The following is a 19211-nucleotide window of genomic DNA, read 5'->3' as shown; positions in this document are numbered from 1 at the left end:
ACTTTGACCAGAGTTGATTGTTGACCAGGGTTGACTTTGACCAGTTGACCCAATTTGACCTTTTAACTCGGATTATGATTCGGTCTATTAGGATAGGTCTAGGGCTATTAGCATGCTTGGCTTTAGGCTAAGACCTTTCTATATATACATGTGTACGTGTATTAACTACTCGGTGATTTTGCAGTATTTTATGATATGCAACGTTATGACACTTAGACATCCATGAAATTAATAACGCGTAAACCAAAAATACATTTATCAAGATACTCATTCGTTCTCTGAAATGATATATACAATAAAGTTCAATAATGCGTAAATAAATTTACCGCAACCTTTTAGAACTCTCCACGCCTCAAGTTTTGGAATTGAGTTTTATGACTGTTGATGTCATAGGTTAGGTGGGCATTTATTGAATGTGCCATAAATGGCCCGTTAGCGTTATCTATGGGTATTCATTGAATGTGCCATGAATGACCAGATTCTTTGGACTGCCCTAGAAAGGAACTAAGGTATTCGCCTTGCGGGTTAGTTGTATTCCTTGAGTGTACGGGAATGTAGGGTTGGGTATTCCTTGAATGTGACGGGAATGACCTAAGGTATATAGGCACTAAATGGTGGGTGTATAAGAAAAGTAATTGATTAATTGATAAGAGAAATTGATTTGTTTTTGCGAGCGTGCTTGGGTTTACCTTTGAATACATATAGGATATCTACATATGTTATATATACAAGTTCTAACTTTCTTTTGCAGGAGGGTAGGACTTAATAATATTTTGTGCAGGGATGCGGTCCTACCCTTATACAGCAGTGGATATCGGTAAGTTTTAATGCAATGTTTTAGATATTAAAACGAGTGATTTGAATGAGTTAATATAATAGAAGTTTTGCTTGGGAAGAAACTATGCCGGTTGAAATGACGGAACTACCTGTCTTCCAAGCTGAGAATGATTAAGTTATGGGAAAATATAAATTGATTGTTTGGATAATTAAAGTATGATAATGTTTATATGTGGTTAGTCTAGTCATACCAGCAAATTCAATTTTGCTGACCCATGTTTGCTTTGTTTTGGCAACGTGGGTGTGTTATTGGGAACACAGGTGGAAGGCAGTGGAACCGCGGCGTGTGATTTGGATTCTTGCCTGGAGCAGTCCGGGAGGTTATTTTATTAGGTATGATCTTTTGGAAGTATGTAATAACGTAGTTTTCTTTTCATATGACATGAAAATACGATGTTGAAGACCTGTTATTCTTAGAGTGGTTTGATGTTTTATTGGGACGGAAGATAGACTTTTTATAAAGTAATAAAGAGAATTTTGGAGATGATTTTTGTTGTTAAGATTCTTTATGATGTGGGTTTTAGGTTTTGACATGTGTTGTATCCACCCCGTCATAGCCTGGGTTTTTAGACAATTGAACATAGTGATGTTTGAGATATTTATATTTCAAATATTCATTTATTTTAATTGTTTAGAAAATCGGGCTGTGACAACAACCAAGCCAAAAATGTGAAAACAATAAAATTATCTCGTCATTTTCACACTTTTGGTCGATATCACTTCCAACATACTCAATAGAAACATCATCTCCAATATCATACTTTTCTCTCAAACTATCTGTATCAATACCCTTCGCCACCCTATTCATATTAAAATCCCCCTTATCACCCCATCTCCTCTTAAAGTTATAATTCCTCTCCATTAAACAAATATTTTCAATACTGTCAAAAAAATAGAATAGTATCAAATTAATCCTTCTCTCAAAAACAAAGACGAATTTCTTTGCAGGATTATAAGATCTAAACATGGTTTACTCTCTCGCGATCACTTACAGAGATCCAAATCCTAATATAAATTCCTCAAAAAAAAAAAAAAAAAACTTATTGTTCATAACATGGCAACCGACTTTTTGTGATAGGAATGAATAAAACAAAAAAAGGTGTTAACGTGAATGGAAACATACCTTACTGCACAAGTAAAACAAGAACATGAACCATAAGATAGGAACTTTTATTTCTTCTCTTCTCAAACCTAACTATCTCTATCTTTTAAGTCTGATAAGTATTCCAGCCCGCAAGGTTCCTTTTATTTATAAGATTCTAAATAAAGAATAATAAACCAATAGGACTCTCTACTCTCTACTGAAGCCCAATATATCCAACACTTGGTTTCCTAGTTCGCCTCTTATTAGTGAAAATCAGCTTCTCCCAACTTCTCCAGATGATCCTTATTCTATCCGCTCCTAATCATCTTAGTATTCTAATGTGTCTAACCCAATTGATTAACAAACCAACAATTATATAACAGCTGCCGACCTATTAATTTTCTTGATTTGCCAATCAAAATTAAAAGTTTGAATTTGGCCGCTCGTAACATGCCGATCAATTTGCCCGATCAATATTTTGGAAAAGAAAGTTGCGGATTTATATGATTGCCGACCCAAAGTGTTAGACATGCCGCTCGATCTCTTTGAGCAGTTGCTTCGATCACTTTTGTCGATCATGTTAAACCACCGATGCTGAACCTTTGAACTGCCGATGCCGCTTGATACTTTGAATTGCCACTACTTGATTTCCAGCTGGATGTGTGTTTTCTGATATGTTGTTGCTGAATTGAAATGATGTTGTCGCTGAATTGAAATGCCGCTAGATATGTTGCCGCTGATGTGTGTTTCCGAATTGAAAGGCCGCTGAATTGAACCTGTTCCTCAAACGGAGCGATAATAGTTGGAAAAGGAGTGGAGCACATTATGTTACGACCTCTTATCTTCAGCCTTTGCTGCTGGGACTGGCGCAACACTCGTCTGCAGTGCATTCGATCTAGTGATTCTATCTTTAGAAGCTAGTCCGTCTGTTAAGCAACGTCTTTTGGTTTTTGTGAAATCATTATCGACTGTGCTAGCTTTTGCTTGTTGTCTATCAAGCTTGATTCAACATGCTTAGCAATTCCTTTTGGAAGCAAATGACTTCAATGACGCGAGAGATATGGGTTTTCAGTTTGCTGGAAAAGCTGTATACAGTGCATTATGGGTTGATGTTGTTTCATAGTTTATGGAGTTACTGGGTTTTTCTACCCAGAAACTGATTACTGCTGGAGGTCTTGGGACAGTGTTGCTGACACTTGCTGGTTGTGAGTTTTCACAAACTTCCTCTCAAGTATAAGATCCATGTGACACGTCCTTTTGTCTAAATGATTGGATTCAAACAAAGATTGAAGGCTACGAAGTTTCTGGTACTGTTGAGCATGTAGGTTGGTGGTATCCAACAATTATAAAAGGTGATGATGGTGAAGCAGTTCACATCCCAAACCACAAATTTACAGTAAAATGTTGTGAGGAATCTCAGTCAGAAGACTCATTAGAGTATTAAAACTCACTTTACAATCAGTCAATTGGATGTTAATAAGATTACACTATTGAAGCTGATATGCACAAAGTCTTGGAAAAAAGTCAGCAAGTTGAGCAGCAGAGGTTGCATAGAAAAGTATTTTTAGAAAGAAATAATCCAGAGAATCAGGCGCTTGTGATTATGGTGTCCTGCTTATTAGAGTAACTTGCAATTTGCTGCAAAAATCCACACTACTTTGGTCCACACGTGCATCAAGATCCGTTAAAAAACCCCCACACTGGCTTTGCCCATGTAACAAAGAGAGGGCGATGTTCCGGCCCCCACAAATGTGGCCCAATAAAAGCCTAATTCAATACAAGCCCACGCTTAGAGTCCATACTCAGAGCTTATCTACAAAAAGCCCACGCTCAGAGCCCATGCTCATAGCTTATCTATAATAAAGCACATGTTCAGAGCTTATCCACTACTACAGAAATGCACATTAGCCACGGTATACCAAATGGTATATACCATTGTTTTCACAATAACGGTGGCTAATAGTCAATAACCACGGTAAAGAAGGCTTTTCTAATTTTAGTACAATCAAATACCACTGGGCTAGTAATACAGTGGGATATAATATGCCATATACCATGGTCCAACCCAAAATTTCTAATTTGTTTTCTCACATTAATATACCCCCACCGTTTCTATAGAAAATGTGGCTAATGCTTTGCCAAAAAATAGACCTACCGTGGGTAAACCAATCCAACAAAACCCGAAAATTTGTCTCGCGCTTAAACATAGTTTTTTCAACTTCCAGAACTCTTCTCAAGTCTTAATTTCTATCGGCCTCTCTTTTCAACTAGGGATTTGTACAAAGGTTTCAAGTAGTGAGTTTGTTCATCTCTCCCCAATTTCGACTATCTCGTTTTTTTTTTTTTTTTTTTTTTTTTTTTTTTTTTTTTTTTTTTTTTTTTTTTTTTCTCTATTTCTCTCCCAATTTTGGCTGTAATATAATTAGTTTTGATGTTAGTAGGGTTTTCTAAAAGTTTGATTTTCTTCTACAAGCACAGAATTTTGATAAAAAAAAATTGGTTCTTCTTTTGTGTTAGTCCCGAACGAAGTGAGTATTACCGCAAGGAGGGGTTGAACCAGCCCACTTGTGGATGGCTTAGAATTGCAGTTCCATTACCACTACTCACATCTCTTCTTCTGTCTCCTCTTATGATCTTGTCCTCTCAAGTCCATTTAACTGACTCCTTGATAGCACTCAAACTATCAGATGCAAATGAGACTTTGTCAGCGCTACCGAGAAAGCCAAGACAATTACATTATTTCTTAGCCTGATTGTACCACCAATCCCAGCTCCACTGTCACTCACCGATCCACCCACATTCAGTTTGGCTATCCCCTCTTCCGGGTTTGACATTCATATGTGTGTGCGGGTGTGGGTAGTGGTGTGAGTACTTCTACAATGGTAGTATAATTCGTATGTATTTGGAGGTTTAGGGAACAATCTTAATGCTCATCTAGTTGCCCCTCAAGTTTTGGGCAACTGGAAAGTGGAACACATCAGGAAAGTGATTGTTTTGGGCTTTGTGGAAGGATAGGAATGGTGGGATGTTCTAACTTGAGGAAAGAGACATGCAAAAGATCATCCTTAATGTTAAGGAGTATCTCTTTGAATTGGCAGTCGAAAATTCAGCTTTTAGGTGGCTGGAATTTCAAGACTTTGGGATGCTATTTGGTTGGAGGCATATATTATGAGACCACTTTTTTATTATTTAGTTAGTGCCTTGCGAAGGGAGCAGCAGGTGGGATGGCAAGGTGTGAGCACCTAATTAGGACTTCTTAGTTTCCATGCAGTCATCCTTCATTTACAGAAATGTACTTTGCTTGTACATGGATGAGATTATTTTTGTCAACAAGGGAAATATATATTCTCAGCCTGCTTTCACGGAAGCAGTGTCATGGCTAGCTATGACAAAAGTCAGACAATAACACTTGGTGAAATAGAAATTCAAGAGAGACAGATTTAGGGAACAATTTTAATGCTTGGGGACAATCTTAATGATGAGCATTAAGAGTTTTGGAGAGTTCTTATACTTTTGCTTATTCATCTTGTCTCCTCATTTGTGATGTTATGGTTTCAGGTTGGTTCACTGGTTATTCGCAGTCCAAAGTATTCCAAAGTATTCGCAGTCTTTTGGACAGTTCATAGTCCAAAATCTCTTGGTCTTAATATGTTGTTCATAAACCCAGAGAACCCACAAACTTTTCTCCTTAGTTGCGATATTGAAAACCAAACCCATATATTGTTTTTTATTCCTAAAGACGACTAATTCCATGTTTTCCACGAAATTAGCAAACTTAATTCACAGCGGCAAGCAGTAAATGTATATAACCACATGACGGGCAAGACGGGATTTGTTGATATTAGAGAACAATTGGTGAGTACATTGTCTGTCTCAACATTTATATACATACACGTAGGCACTTTGTTAATTTGTTTGGGTATGATATACATCGTATTAACCCTGTCGTTTGCGTAATTATTTTGTAACCATAGAAAAAAGAAATGGGACCAACCTTTAATGGAAACAATCGAAGGCCTTCAATATGGAAAAGAGATTACTCAAAAAAAGGAAAATATATTGAAGTAGCTACGGAAAGAGTGGCTGAAAAGATTGTAAGTTTTCTAATTGTTTATTATTATGTTTTAATGTTAGACATGAATGTTTGTTGTGATTTGGATTTGCTAAATCCTTGTTTACTTCAAAACTTAATTGAAGGATGTGCTAACTAATAGTTGGAAAAAAAAATGGAAAGGCAACCCAACCTCCATCAAAGCCCAAAGCAGATCATGGTAACAAAGAAAATAAAAAAACACAAGAAGGTCAAACACCATTTTCGAGGCCAACATCTGGTCTAGGATAGGCAAGTAGCATTTTACACATGATATATATAATTTTAATAATGTTGCGTGGTTCTAAGATTTATACTTCAATTCTAGGGCCTAGAGTGTAATTTGGCTCAATCTGATCGTGTGAACAAGGCAAATAAGAAAACACAGGGTCAAACACCATTTCAGGGTCCAACATCTGGTCTAGGAGACGTAAGTAGTATTTTACACGTTATATATATAATTTTAAAATGGTTCTAAGATTTATACTTCAATTGTAGGGCCTAGAGTGTAATTTGGTTCAATTTGATCATGTGAACAAGGCAAATAAGAAAACACGGGGTCAAACATTTGGTCTAGGGGAGGTAAATTGTAGTTTACACGTAATATGTTATTAAAATATAATGTCGTGTGCTTATTATGATACTTAAACATTTATATAGGAAAATGAATGTTATTTGGCTGCGGTTGGCCGATCAAATATTATTGCTGAAGGCTTAGTATATGAGGGAAATAAACGAAAAGAAATTCACAGTATCACCAATCCTACCTATAAAATCTAACCTTCATCATTTTTCCAGAACTACGCAATCGAGACTTGATCCCAAGCAATATCTTTGGGTACGTAGGCAACTTCAAAACTGAAGTCCAGTCTCAACTCTCCCTAACAATCATCTCCTTCGCAATCTCCTCGAAAAAGACCACTTCCGACCCAACTAGTGTGTTTAGGCAAATCTTGCTGAAACAGTATCCTATTTAAACTCTGATTGTTTTCTTCCATTTTGGAGTCCCTCGGATTTTGGAGTCCTAAATTATTTGTATATGTTTCTCGAGGCATTAAAGTAGATATAAACTATAAATTAACTTTGGGAGTTTCAATAAGGATACCACGTACTACTTAACACTCAAATTCCTTGAGATTAGTCTTATTTATTATATTAGATTGATATATATCAATAGAATAAATTTTAACTATCAGTAGTCACACACTAATATAGTAAACAATTTAAGAATTAAAGGAAAACTTAACAATAATGATATATTATTTCAACTTGAGTAACACTCGTGTGGAACAAGCATTACTTGTATTGTGAGTAACACATTACAATATTTTCGTATTACTAAAAAAAATGGGAGTGGTGCATTGACTGAAAAAAGAATTTTAATTTATTTTTATAGTGAATTGGGAGTTATTTGGAACCATGTATGGGGTATACGGTTTGGTGAACACAAACTGCTTAATCAAAACTTCGATGAGAATGTGGATAAGTTTAGTGGTTGTACATGACAAGTTAGAAGTATAAGGCCAATTGGTAAGTCAAAATATCCTACATATACATTTGTACACTGATAAACACTCAAAACTATAGTTTAAAACCCTTGATAGTATTCAATTTAAGCCAATTATGTTTATAATTAATAATGAGAGTTTATTACTTGCTTTTGTGTATTTTAGGTCTTGAAGTTAAATATGTGCATAAAGACATCACTTTTGCAAGAGAAATGAGTCAAATTGATTGCTAGAGAAGTTCTATGGTTAAAGCTCAAGTTTCAAGGAGAAAAAACATTTTAAAATCTAGTCAAAGTTGGAAAGTCAAAGTCAACTCAAGCAGAAAACACAATAGAAAGTTAATAGAATTTCAACAGTCTGTATCGTTGGACTCATACTTTGGAATTGGGCCTATTGTACGACAAAATGACCGGCTCAGAAAAAGCTTTCTAATGGTCTAAATCTCGACCCAATCAGAGCAGTAAAAGTAGACAAAAAGGGTATTGCAGTAAATTATAGTAGTTATGACCCTTTTGGACTTAAGTATTTAAGTTTTGGGCTTGATTTAGTGGCCCAAAATACAACTCCCAAGCCCATGCATGAAATTGTAACCTAAACCTTTGCTTTATAAAGAGATTTAAGGAAAAATAATAGAGCTTTCCCCCAATAGTTTAATATAATTTATGGTTCTTATTGTAACCTCCAACCTCCATTAAAATACCCTCAAGTTATTATTCAATTCAATTTATCCTTTACATTATGTCTTGTTATTATTTTTTTTGCTTATGATAGTCTAAGGATGATAGTCTAAGGAATCAAAGCTAAACTCCCATTAGAGGGAGTTTGAATGAAGCTTTAAGAGGACTTGATTTATTAGTATAGAATTGTTGTTTAGAACTTCAAGTTTAGGTTTTTTCTTGACTTAGAGATAAGAAGAGTCTAATTTAAACTAGGGAATTGTGAGTTTTACATAAGAATGGAAAACAAGTTTTCTCTCATGCTAATTAGTTTATGACTAGAGATAGTATAAAGTAATTAAGGATCATTAAAGGCCTAGGATTTATATTTGAACATTGTGTGTGAATATAACACTAGGGTTTCTCAACAATCTATTCTAGCATGTTAAGGAATTGAAAAGTGGATTTCAATCTCTCTCTAACTTTCTCTATTTGATTCACATATTTTTATTGCTTAGCTAAATTAGCTTAAGTTTTAATCAATAACATAATCATAGTTTAATTCATCTCTCAACATATTATTACTCTCACCTTGTTCCTTTTGATTTAAATAGTTGAATTCTATTTAGTTTTGTTAGTTTAAGAAAGAGTGGATACGAACCTTTACTAAATCTATATTACTTGATAGTATAGAAATAGTGTAGAGTATTGATCTAAATACGTGTTTGTTAGGTTAGGTATTAGTGTTTATGCATTAATATTATGTATATTAAATTCGTGTTTATCACACACATATGTTAATAGGCAAATATATATGGGTAGGCTACCTTGACAGCTTAAAATGACAGCTTATCTTAACAGCCCATCCTGACCATCCAGATCTTACAAAATCAACGAACAAATCTTTGTTTCAGTTAACAAAATAATAGAAAGGGCAGACAAGTCATTTGACAATTTATTAAGGAATAACCTCTAAAGCACGGACGCACATAGTAAAGGGTTGTGTCCGCGTTGGACGCGGACGCGAGGACGGATGTGTGTCCAAAGCGGTCAATACGGTCAAGATGCAGTCAATGACATTGGACGCAAGTTAAGACGCGTTTAGGACGCGGTCAAACCAAGGTCAAGACGCAGGTCAAACTCAAAATTCAAAACATTTTGAAAACAAAGAAAACAAATAAGAAAAAAAAAAGAAAAGAAAGGAAAAAGCCCAATAGCCCACAAGTCCACGACCTCATTCTCTGATTCTCACCTCTAACTGGAAATGGCGTGAATGGGTGATTTTGAGATTTGGAAATGGTGTAATTTATTTGAATCATCGAACTGACGAACTAAAAACATTAAAGAATAAAATTCATTATGCGCCATCCACTTGAACAGCTAAATCAACCACCTTTCAAACAGAAGTTGAAGAAGAAGAAGAGAGTTTAAGGATTCTTCTCTAAAGCCTTTCAACCACCTTGTTCATTCAGGTACGTTCTTTCCTTTTTCTTTTAATTTTGGGTTTTAACTTGCAACACAACTACACAAGTAAAGAAACATTTTTGTTAGTGAAGATTAACTGTTTCCCAGTTCGTGTTTCTGGCAACACCCATTGCAAGTTTATAGACTTGCGTTTTTTGACGTAATTATCTATATTGTTGATGGTTGGGAATTTAGAACTGTTAGATTATTGAAGAAACTATCACCGAAATTAGAATAGATGTATAGTGGTTGCTGTGATTAATGTTTTTGACTTGGGGTTTAATCCTAGTTTGTCTCTCTATCTGTCCACAGAACACAACACCCAAATCTCGCAACTTCGCAAGTCTAGCAAGGGCAGTTGTTTCCATTCCACTGAAATGAGTACACAAGAAAAACCTCCTCTTTGGAAGTATGTTACTGTTTTGGAAAAAATTCCAGGAGGAGGCAATGTCCGTTTCCAATGCAATTTTTGTTCGGTAGTAATTGTCGGGTCGTATCCAAGAGTGAAGGGTCATCTAATGAAAGTTGTTGGTAGTGGGAGTAGATCATGTGCCAAAGTCACTGCTGAGCACTTGGCTGAGATGAAAAAGAGCATTGAAGAGTATGAGCTAAAGATAAGGAATTTATTACCCAAGCAAGTTCCGTTACCACCATCTGCTAGTAGAACTCGAAGTTCTTCCTCCTCAGCCTCGACTGCAAGTTCTATGGGTGTATTTGAGCCTTTTGAGGCTTCTCTATCAAAATGAAAGAGGGGAACATGTGAATCACCTATTGAGAAAGCCTATAATATGAAAGCTCGAGATGAATTAACTAGTGTTATTGCGAGGATGTTCTACTCAGGTGGTTTACCATTTAATCTTGCAAAGAATCCTTACTATTATCTTGTGTTCTCTATGGCGACTGCTCAAAGTAAAAATCTTTCGAGTTATATTCCTCCCGGTACAATGCATTGAGAACTACACTTTTGCAAAGGGAGAGAGCAAATATTGAGAGGTTGTTAGAGCCTATTAAATCTACTTGGAATGATAAGGGTGTCAGTGTTGTTAGTGATGGGTGGACGGATGCTCAAAGGAGACCAATTATCAACTTCATGGCAGCTTCTGAAATTGGTCCGATGTTCTTGAAAGCAGTCAATTGCCAAGGTGTGTATAAAGACAAGCATTTCATAGCTAACTTGATTAAAGAGACGATTCAATCCATTGGACCTCTAAATGTGATCCAAGTGATTACAGACAATGCCCCCGTGTTTAGGGGTACTGGCTTGTTAGTGGAGGAAGTATATCCACATATTTTTTGGACTCCTTGTGTAGTGCACACCTTGAACCTTGCGCTAAAGAACATATGTGTAGCAAAGAATACCGAAGCGAACTCAGAAACATATTTGGAGTGTAATTGGATTACCAAACTTGTTGGAGATGTGATGGTGGTTAAGAAACTTCATTATGAACCACTCGATGCGGTTGTCTATGTTTAATGAGTACTCACATTTGGAGTTGCTTTCAGCTGTAGAGACATGCTTTGCTTCTAGCATTATTATGCTCAGAAGATTTAAAGTCATAAAACAAGGCTTGTTGAATATGGTGATTAGTCCCAACTGGGCAAACTATAGGGAGGATGATGTTGGTAAAACTGCTTTTGTCAAAGAGAAGATATTAGATGATTTGTGGTGGGATAATATTGATTACATACTTGCCTTCACTGAGCCGATGTATGAGATGTTAAGGAAAGCAGACACAGATCAGCCTTGTCTTCATTTGGTGTATGATATGTGGGATTCAATGATACGGAAGGTGAAGATTGCTATCTATAGCCATGAGAAAAAACTTGATTACGAGTGCTCAGATTTTTATGTAGTTGTCCACCGGATACTAGTGGCTCGATGGACCAAAAGCAGTACACCGCTTCCCTGTTTGACTCACTCATTGAATCCCAAGTACTGTACAATAACTTCTTCTCATTTCAATATTTGTTATTTAATATATGTTCTTTTTACTAATAAAAAACACTATACTCATATAGGTACTATAGTGCTAAATGGCTCAATGAGTGTCCTACTCGTGTTGCACCACACAAAGAGGACGAGATTTCTGCCGAGAAATTAAAGTGTTTTGCAAGATACTTCCCTAATGAAGATGAGCGGAGAAGAGTGAATACGGAGTTTGCTTATTTTTCTGCAGCTTTGAAGGAATTTGGAAATAGCGAATCTATTGAGAATAGAGGATATATGGAACCGAATGTGTGGTGGGTTAGTTATGGCGCTACTATGCCCTTGCTCCAAAGCTTAGCTTTAAAGCTAGTTGGACAACCATGTTCCTCTTCATGTTGTGAGAGGAATTGGAGTACTTACTCTTTCATAAACTCTTTGAAGAGGAACAAGATAACACCACAAAGAGGCGAAGACTTGGTATTTGTTCATTCTAATCTTCGCCTCTTATCAAGAAAATCCAAGGAATACAAAGAAGGGGTGATTACCATGTGGGACATTGGGGGGAGATACATTTGATGGCTTGGAGGGTGTTGGCATACTTGAAATAGCCGACCTTTCACTTGATGAACCGGAAATGGAGGCAATGCTTTTTACAAACGAGACAACTAGTATTGAGGATAAGCTCAATCAAATTGGAGAAGAAGCGGAAGATGGAGAAGAAAATTGATCATGTTGTCTTGTGGAATCCTAGGGCTCTTTCTTTACTAATTACTATGTTTCTTGTGGCCTTGTGGGTTTTATTTTGGTTCTTGTTTTGTTAAGACTTAAGAGTTAAGACTTACGAGAAGTTTGATTAAATACTATATTAATATGTTTGTTTAACTTTGTGGATGTTTATTTTGACTTTTGAGTAATCATGAATTTTATGATACATATAAATTAGTTTATAAATTGTAATGTTCAATTATTAAAATAAAATAAAATTACATATATTATTTAATTCCCTCGTCCGGTTTGCGTCCGCATCCTATTTTTTTTAGTTACAGCCGAGTCACCGTGTCTGCGACCTCGCGTCCGTCCGTGTCCATGCAACATAGGGAATAACCTAGCTAAAACCCATCTTCTTTCTCCGTCTCCCCTCTCCCTCTCTCCTCATGAACTAAGCCATAAAACAACCCATTGAAGACAAAGCAAATCAAACCCCATTGAAGACAAAAGAGATTCAAACCTCGAGCCGAAGTTATTGAATATGCATACTACATTTTGGAATTCATTTTCACCAATTGGTTAGTGATAAAGGATTGCTTGTGAGCTAACTACTGGTTTTTGTGGTGAAATATAATATTGAGTAGTGGATTACTAATGAAACAAGAAGCAGATGAGCGAGATAGAAGCTTCGATTATGACACACGAAGTCGAAGCTCCCAAAATATTTTTCTTTTCTTTTTTGTGTTGTAAAAGATTTTATTTTTTAAATCAATAATGAAGGAGGATGTCTTATGTTAAGGATTGAGGTTTCTTATCTCTATTTTTATGTTTTAAGTGTTCTTGATGAATTTGGTTTTATCCTTGATCAATACTTGAAGCAATTGCCTACCAAAAAAACAAATACTTGAAGCAATTGGATTAAAATTTGGATCATTAGTGTGCTCCTTCATGCTCTCCAACACTTGCTATGGATGGTGTTAATATACATCTTTGTGAACGTTGCATCAAACTTGAATCAAATGATCATTATTCATTTTTGTCATGTTTAATCCACCCATATTTTGTACACTAAAATGTTCTTCAGTCATTCATTAAACAAACTACATGATTTCATTATTACTCATAGTATGTTGAAGAATATAGAAAAGTAAGTACATTTGGTAGATTCAATTAAAATAAAATTAGGATTAAAGATTTCTATGTCACTTCAAGTTCATGCTTAACTCGTCTGATATGGAAATATATAGTTGGAATATATTCTTGGCAAGTTTTCAATAGCTGCCGAAATTCCCAAGTGACATAATGAGCTTTTTGTTGTCTTCCATCTAGAGTACTCTTCGCTCGTTCTTCCAACCATCTGGAGTTCTTTAGGAGAGGAGGGAGAGAAAGGGAGGAGAAATAGATCATGGTACTTTTGGGTTTATTTGACAAAAGAATGTAAAATGACTAGTCTTCCCTCACTTATTTTCTTTGTTGTTTTAGTTTGAGATCTGTCCATTGATTTTGTAAGATCTGGGCAATTATGATCTACTATTAAGATAAGTTATCAATTGGAGCTATCAAGGTAGCCAGCCCCTATATAGAATCACTTAAAATGTTTTTGGTGTTTAGGGGCCGTTTATGGAATAAATGATACCAAACAATCAAATACAAATCAATATTTGATTTTATGACTTAACCAAAAATGGAAACAGAAATTGCTAAAAACCAAAAAGAATTAAAATATGGTAACTTGTTTATAAAGGAAAACTCCATAAATTTTGTTTCTGATTCTTTAAGCTACTTTTTTTTTGTTTATGTTTTAATGAATTATCTCATTTTGAGAATGAGATAATGGTTTCTGTAGAGGTTTGGTGTTTAGGGGACAACGACCTGATGTTCTATTTGATAGGGAATGGTTGCACTCTTCTTGGGTTAAGAGTTGCCTACATTTCAAGTTTCTTGGGGTCAATTTGAATCAAGCCTCACGTAGTTCATCTCTCTCTACTTATAGATGTTTGAGCTGACCTTCCATATTTGCTCTATGCCGTTATCAGGTGTAGATCCACATTGTGTGCTATCTTGATAATTCACCATTACTCCTGATGTTACAAAGTTAATGTCTCCTTGATTGGCGTGTTGACTGAGCTCCAGGATTGCGCTAGATGATTTGCTTCCATATATGGTTGTAATTGAGATTTGGGACGACCTCGCCCTGGTCGTTATGATGTAATCGGCTGTGGGTGCGGTGATGGAGATAATGACCGGGTGTGGACACGATAATCTTGTAGTGCGTGAACGGAGGGTACTTACACAACCCCCTTAATTTTATCTGTTCTTTGGACAGCTGTGGTGTAAAAAAGGAAGGATAAAATAAATCTTTAAAACACATGTCGGACAACTAGTTGGTTTAATTGGTGTTTAAAAAATGTGCGGGAACTATTGGGCTGGATTCGTGGGCTCGAAATCGCAGCGGGTTGTGGACGAGCTATCATTGCATTTGTGGGAATATAAAATGGTTTGTTTTTTCTCGAGGTTTGCACAGCCAAAGGGTTTTCGTGTGGGAAAGGACTTTCATCTCTTCATTCTACCAATTCACGCGAAGAAAAAGCATAGCTAAAAAGAAAACAAACCAGCTTTTCTCGTCCTTTTGTTTTCCAGGTGCGTTTCTTTGAAAAACTTGATCTTTGTTTCTTTTTTATTTCATAATGTCTATGACCAGTGATAGTTTGAGTGGGGAAGTGGAGGTAGATCAGTGGAGAGAGAGAACGGTAAGTGATGGGGATGATGAGGTTAGAGTTCGTAGTGGCGTTGGGGCTTCATCGTCTTCTTCAGTGGAGACGATGGCTGAGGAGTTGGGGCCTAGGTCGCTTTATGCTGATCTGAAGGAGGAGTTTGGTTGGGTAGATGCTGACATGGCCATGTACGAATTGAGTGGAAAGAGGAGGTTGTATAACAGTGAATATGTTCCTCCAGATGGGGGAGTGGTGGTTTGTTATGGGCAGTTGAAGGCTGGGATGAGGTTACCATTTTCCTGTCTTACTGTTGAGGTTTTGAATTTTTGTGGAAAAGCCCCTTGTCAGTTCGTAGGGAATAGTTGGAGGGTGTTCCATGTGTTGGATTTGTTGAATGAAAGGGGTTATAACATCCGCTTAGGAGATGTGTTGGAGCATTTCTTTGTGAAGAGATCGTCTACACTGAACTTTAGTTTGCAAGTCGTAAGGGGGAAGTCTTATGTGATTGTGGAGATGAGTAAGGAGGAATGGGGACGTAGGCCGTTGTTCATTGTGGGTAATTACATCCCCTGTGGGTGTGAGCTGAATACCCGCTTTTTAAATTAGGTTTAGGTAGGTAGTTATTTTGTAGGTCGTATGTAAGTATTATGTTTGATATGTTGTACGTTCTGATATTTTTGTTTCCTTTTGTGTAGAGGTTTCCATTCGATGTCGTCCTTAGCTTGACGTTATAGAAAAGTTTGCTTGTTTGAGTTGGGAGGAGAAACGAGCTATCTTGGGGGAGGTTGCCCACTACTTTAAGAAGCGTGGAGGGGAGAAAATCAACCAGAAGAAGGTGGAGCAAAAGAAAAAGGCTCGTAAGCTTGTTTTTGACATATCTGATTCTAGCTCGGACGCTGAGATGGAGAGGGAGAGCTAAAGGAGGGCACCTGTTTCTGGAATGAGAACGGCTGGAGGAGCTGCTGATAGTTGTTCTGCTCCTAAACGTGCTGAGGGGGGTGATGGTGACCGATATGGTCGTGGTTCAGGTGGAAGTGCTGGGGGAGCTGGTGATGCTCCTGCTTCTTTTCGGAGGCCTCAGTTGAAGAGGCGCTCTGAGGTGGCTGAGTCTGAGGGGGCGAAGAGGTCCCGCATTGAGTCTGAGGAACGACATAGTACTGGGGAAGGTCGTACCTCTTCAGGTCAGACTCCTTTGAAGAAGATGAACCTGAAGGAGCTAGCGGTTGATGTGGGGGTAGCTGATGCCCGGGGCAAGAAAAAGGCTAGTGAGACTGAGCTAGTTTCCCAGAAGTGCAAGTGGTCGGGGAGTGCGGCCCCAAGTGACAAGAGTGGAGAGGACGTCCTGGATAGGCTTATCACCTATGAGGACCCAATGAGCGGGTTGAGGAAGTTTGTGATAAATAAGGACTGTAGCTTTAAGTCCTCGTTAGTTGTTGGAGGGCTGCTAGAGAGTATTGCCTTGGATGGAGATAGGCACCAGCTGGAGATCAGGAAGGACTTGGGGGTGAACCTGAGAGATATGGATCGCTCCTTTTGCTTTGTAAGTGTCTCTCCGACCTGAGCCTTGTCTTGTTCTTTGATTTTGCTGCTTTCTAATTTACTTTGCTTGTTGTCAGGTCCTGGCTATGTATAGGAAACTAAAAGAGATGGCCCTTATCTCTGACCTAAGGAGTTGGATGCTGCCAAGGAAGCCTATGACAAGTTGATCGCTCTTCAAGAGGTACAATGAGCTGAAATGTTTGGGTTGAGGTCGCAGGTCGGGGATCTAGCTGGGAAGGTGGCTTTGCTGCAACCATCTCTTGATGCTTCCAAAGTGGAGGTTCAACGCTGGGTCGGTGAGTGTAAGAATGCGCATGGCGTTGCTGAACGAGCTCAAAAGGAGTACAATGACCTGGTTGATCTGGTGGAGAGTGGGGATGTCTACGTTCTAGTGGATAACTACCTAGAGCTAGAACGTAAGTACAAAACCCTCAAGAGGTCGATCGAAAATGGGCCTGCAACAGTAGCTGTGGATAATGTTATTGCAGATGCTAGTAGACGACCTGATCTACCATCCGACCTTGGTGCTGGTCCTGCCATTCTACCAACTGAAGAGGTTTCCACAGAAATTGTGAATACAAACTGTGATCCAACTAGTGGCTATGTTGGTGAAGAGGGTGAACCACTGGAGCCCTTGAATGTGGAGAATCTTTCTCGTGTTGATTGATCTTGATCTTGTTGTTTTTGTTTTGAGGTTTGGTTGAAGCTTCTTTGAACAGAGTTTAAATATTTCTCTTGTTTGATACTGATAACTGATATTTTTGCTGATGGGGGGTGCTGAGGTCGTTTTCTCAGGATAACCTAGGGGTCTATAGTATCTAACCAACTTTTTGTAAGAAGTAAAATATTTAAATTACTTACTTGTTCTGCTTTGATATCGTCTTTGAATGATGCATGAATGTGATTACTTTCATTGCTTTTTGATTTGTTGTATGACGACCTGTGTTGCATAGTAGCAGTCTTGACGACCTGTTGAACTATGGTAGATCGTCTGATGTTCAAATGTAGTGATTGTTTGGTTCATGACCTAATTAGATGAGCGTAGCTGTCACCTAGGTCTACTCGTGTGTGTTTGATTGAGTTGTTCTTTTTGGGGGAACTTCTTATTGACTGATAACTAGCCTTTGAGTGGTAGTTATAGTTGAGCCGAACTTAACCATTTTCAAAGGCCTTTAGTTGGCTTTAGGTCCTTTTGGGGGTCCTTTATGTTTGTATTTGACTGAGAATTGGATGGCAATTACAGTTGAATCATGTTTAACCCTGGCGTTGGTGTTAAGTTGATTTTGTGTCCTTTTGGGAGACCTTGGGTTGGATTTGGTTAGTAATTAACCACTGCGTGGTAATTGTAGTTGAGTCATTCTTAACTCCGACTTTGGTATACGACCTAACATTGTGTGTTCCAGATGACACTTGTACGCGAAACGCTGATGGAATTTTATTCATATTGAATGATACATCTGGAGAAAAAATTATTGATAAAATCGCTTGAGGAGAGTTGTGTTCCAAGGTCGGAAAGCACATCACCGAGCTGAGTTTTAATCTAGTATGCTCCATTTCCAACGACTTTGTCAACAATGTAGGGGCCCTCCCATGTCGGGTCGAACTTGGCTAGAGCTAGTGTCTTTTTGAGGACTAAGTTGCTAGCTTGGAAAGATCTTGGGACGACCTTCTTGTTATAAGATTGTTAGATTGTTTGGTCGTACCGAGCTAGGGATATTGCAGCTGTTTCCCTTCGCTCTTCTAGAAGATCGACTTCTTTGTCAAGATGTTGTCATTTTCTCCTGATTCGACGATGTCAGAACGTATGGTTATGATTGTGAGTTCTGATAGCATGACTGCTTCTATTCCGAAGCAAAGTGTGAAAGGAGACTCATTAGTATTGGCTCTGGCTGTTGTTCTGTATGCCCATAGAATGTTTTTGAGTTGTTCTGGCCATTGGATTTTCTTGCTTTCCAACTTTTTTTTGGAGATTTTCCTTGATTGCTTTGTTGGTAGCTTATGATTGACCATTGCTTTGTTCATATGTAGGTGTAGAAAATGCTTGAATGATGCCCCATTTTTGTAGAAATGCCTTGACTTGTGAGCCAGCAAATTGAGTTCTGTTGTCCATGACAAGGGTGTGGGGTAGACCAAATCTTGTGATGATATTGGTCCATATGAAGTTGATGGCGTGGACTTCTTTGACTTGAACTAGTGGGATTGCTTTAACCCATTTGGTGAAGTAATATGTGGTTGCTAGGATATATTTGAGTCCTGTTTTCTTTTGTGGGATGAATGGTCCCATGATGTCTAGCCCCCACATATGAAAGGGCCATAGGATGGCTATGTTGATCAATTCTCGTACCGGACTTAGATGGTTGTGTCTAAATGTTTGACATTGGTGGCATCTGAAAATGTACTTCTTTGCCTCGATGTGCATGCTTGGCCAGTAATACCCTTGGGTGATTGATTATGAGCTAGAGATCTTGCCCCTGCATGGTTGCCACATTCACCTTTGTGAATTTCGTTGAAGATGAGTTGGCCTTCGTGTGGAGTTATACACCTTAGGTGGGGTCCTCCTGCGGATTTACGGAACAATCGTCTGTTGATTATGGTGTTTTTGGGAGCTCAGAATTTGATGGCACGAGCGCTCATTGCTTCTACTGGGAGCTCACCATGTAAGATAAATTTCAGAAATGGGCCTA

The 19211-nt window shown here is 37.8% G+C and overlaps 2 pseudogenes; both read left to right on the top strand.

Annotated features, from left to right (window-relative positions):
- Positions 1-1948: 1948 nt before the first annotated feature.
- LOC147498115 (mechanosensitive ion channel protein 2, chloroplastic pseudogene) lies at positions 1949-3548 on the top strand (annotated as a pseudogene).
- A 2186-nt stretch (positions 3549-5734) lies between these two features.
- LOC147498114 (uncharacterized) lies at positions 5735-12293 on the top strand (annotated as a pseudogene).
- Positions 12294-19211: the final 6918 nt, after the last annotated feature.

This window comes from Coptis chinensis, chromosome 5, assembly GCF_015680905.1.
Source record: "Coptis chinensis isolate HL-2020 chromosome 5, ASM1568090v1, whole genome shotgun sequence".
Taxonomy (NCBI): Eukaryota; Viridiplantae; Streptophyta; class Magnoliopsida; order Ranunculales; family Ranunculaceae; genus Coptis; species Coptis chinensis.
Note: the sequence above shows the minus strand (reverse complement) of the source record. Positions and strands in the feature narration are given on the sequence as shown.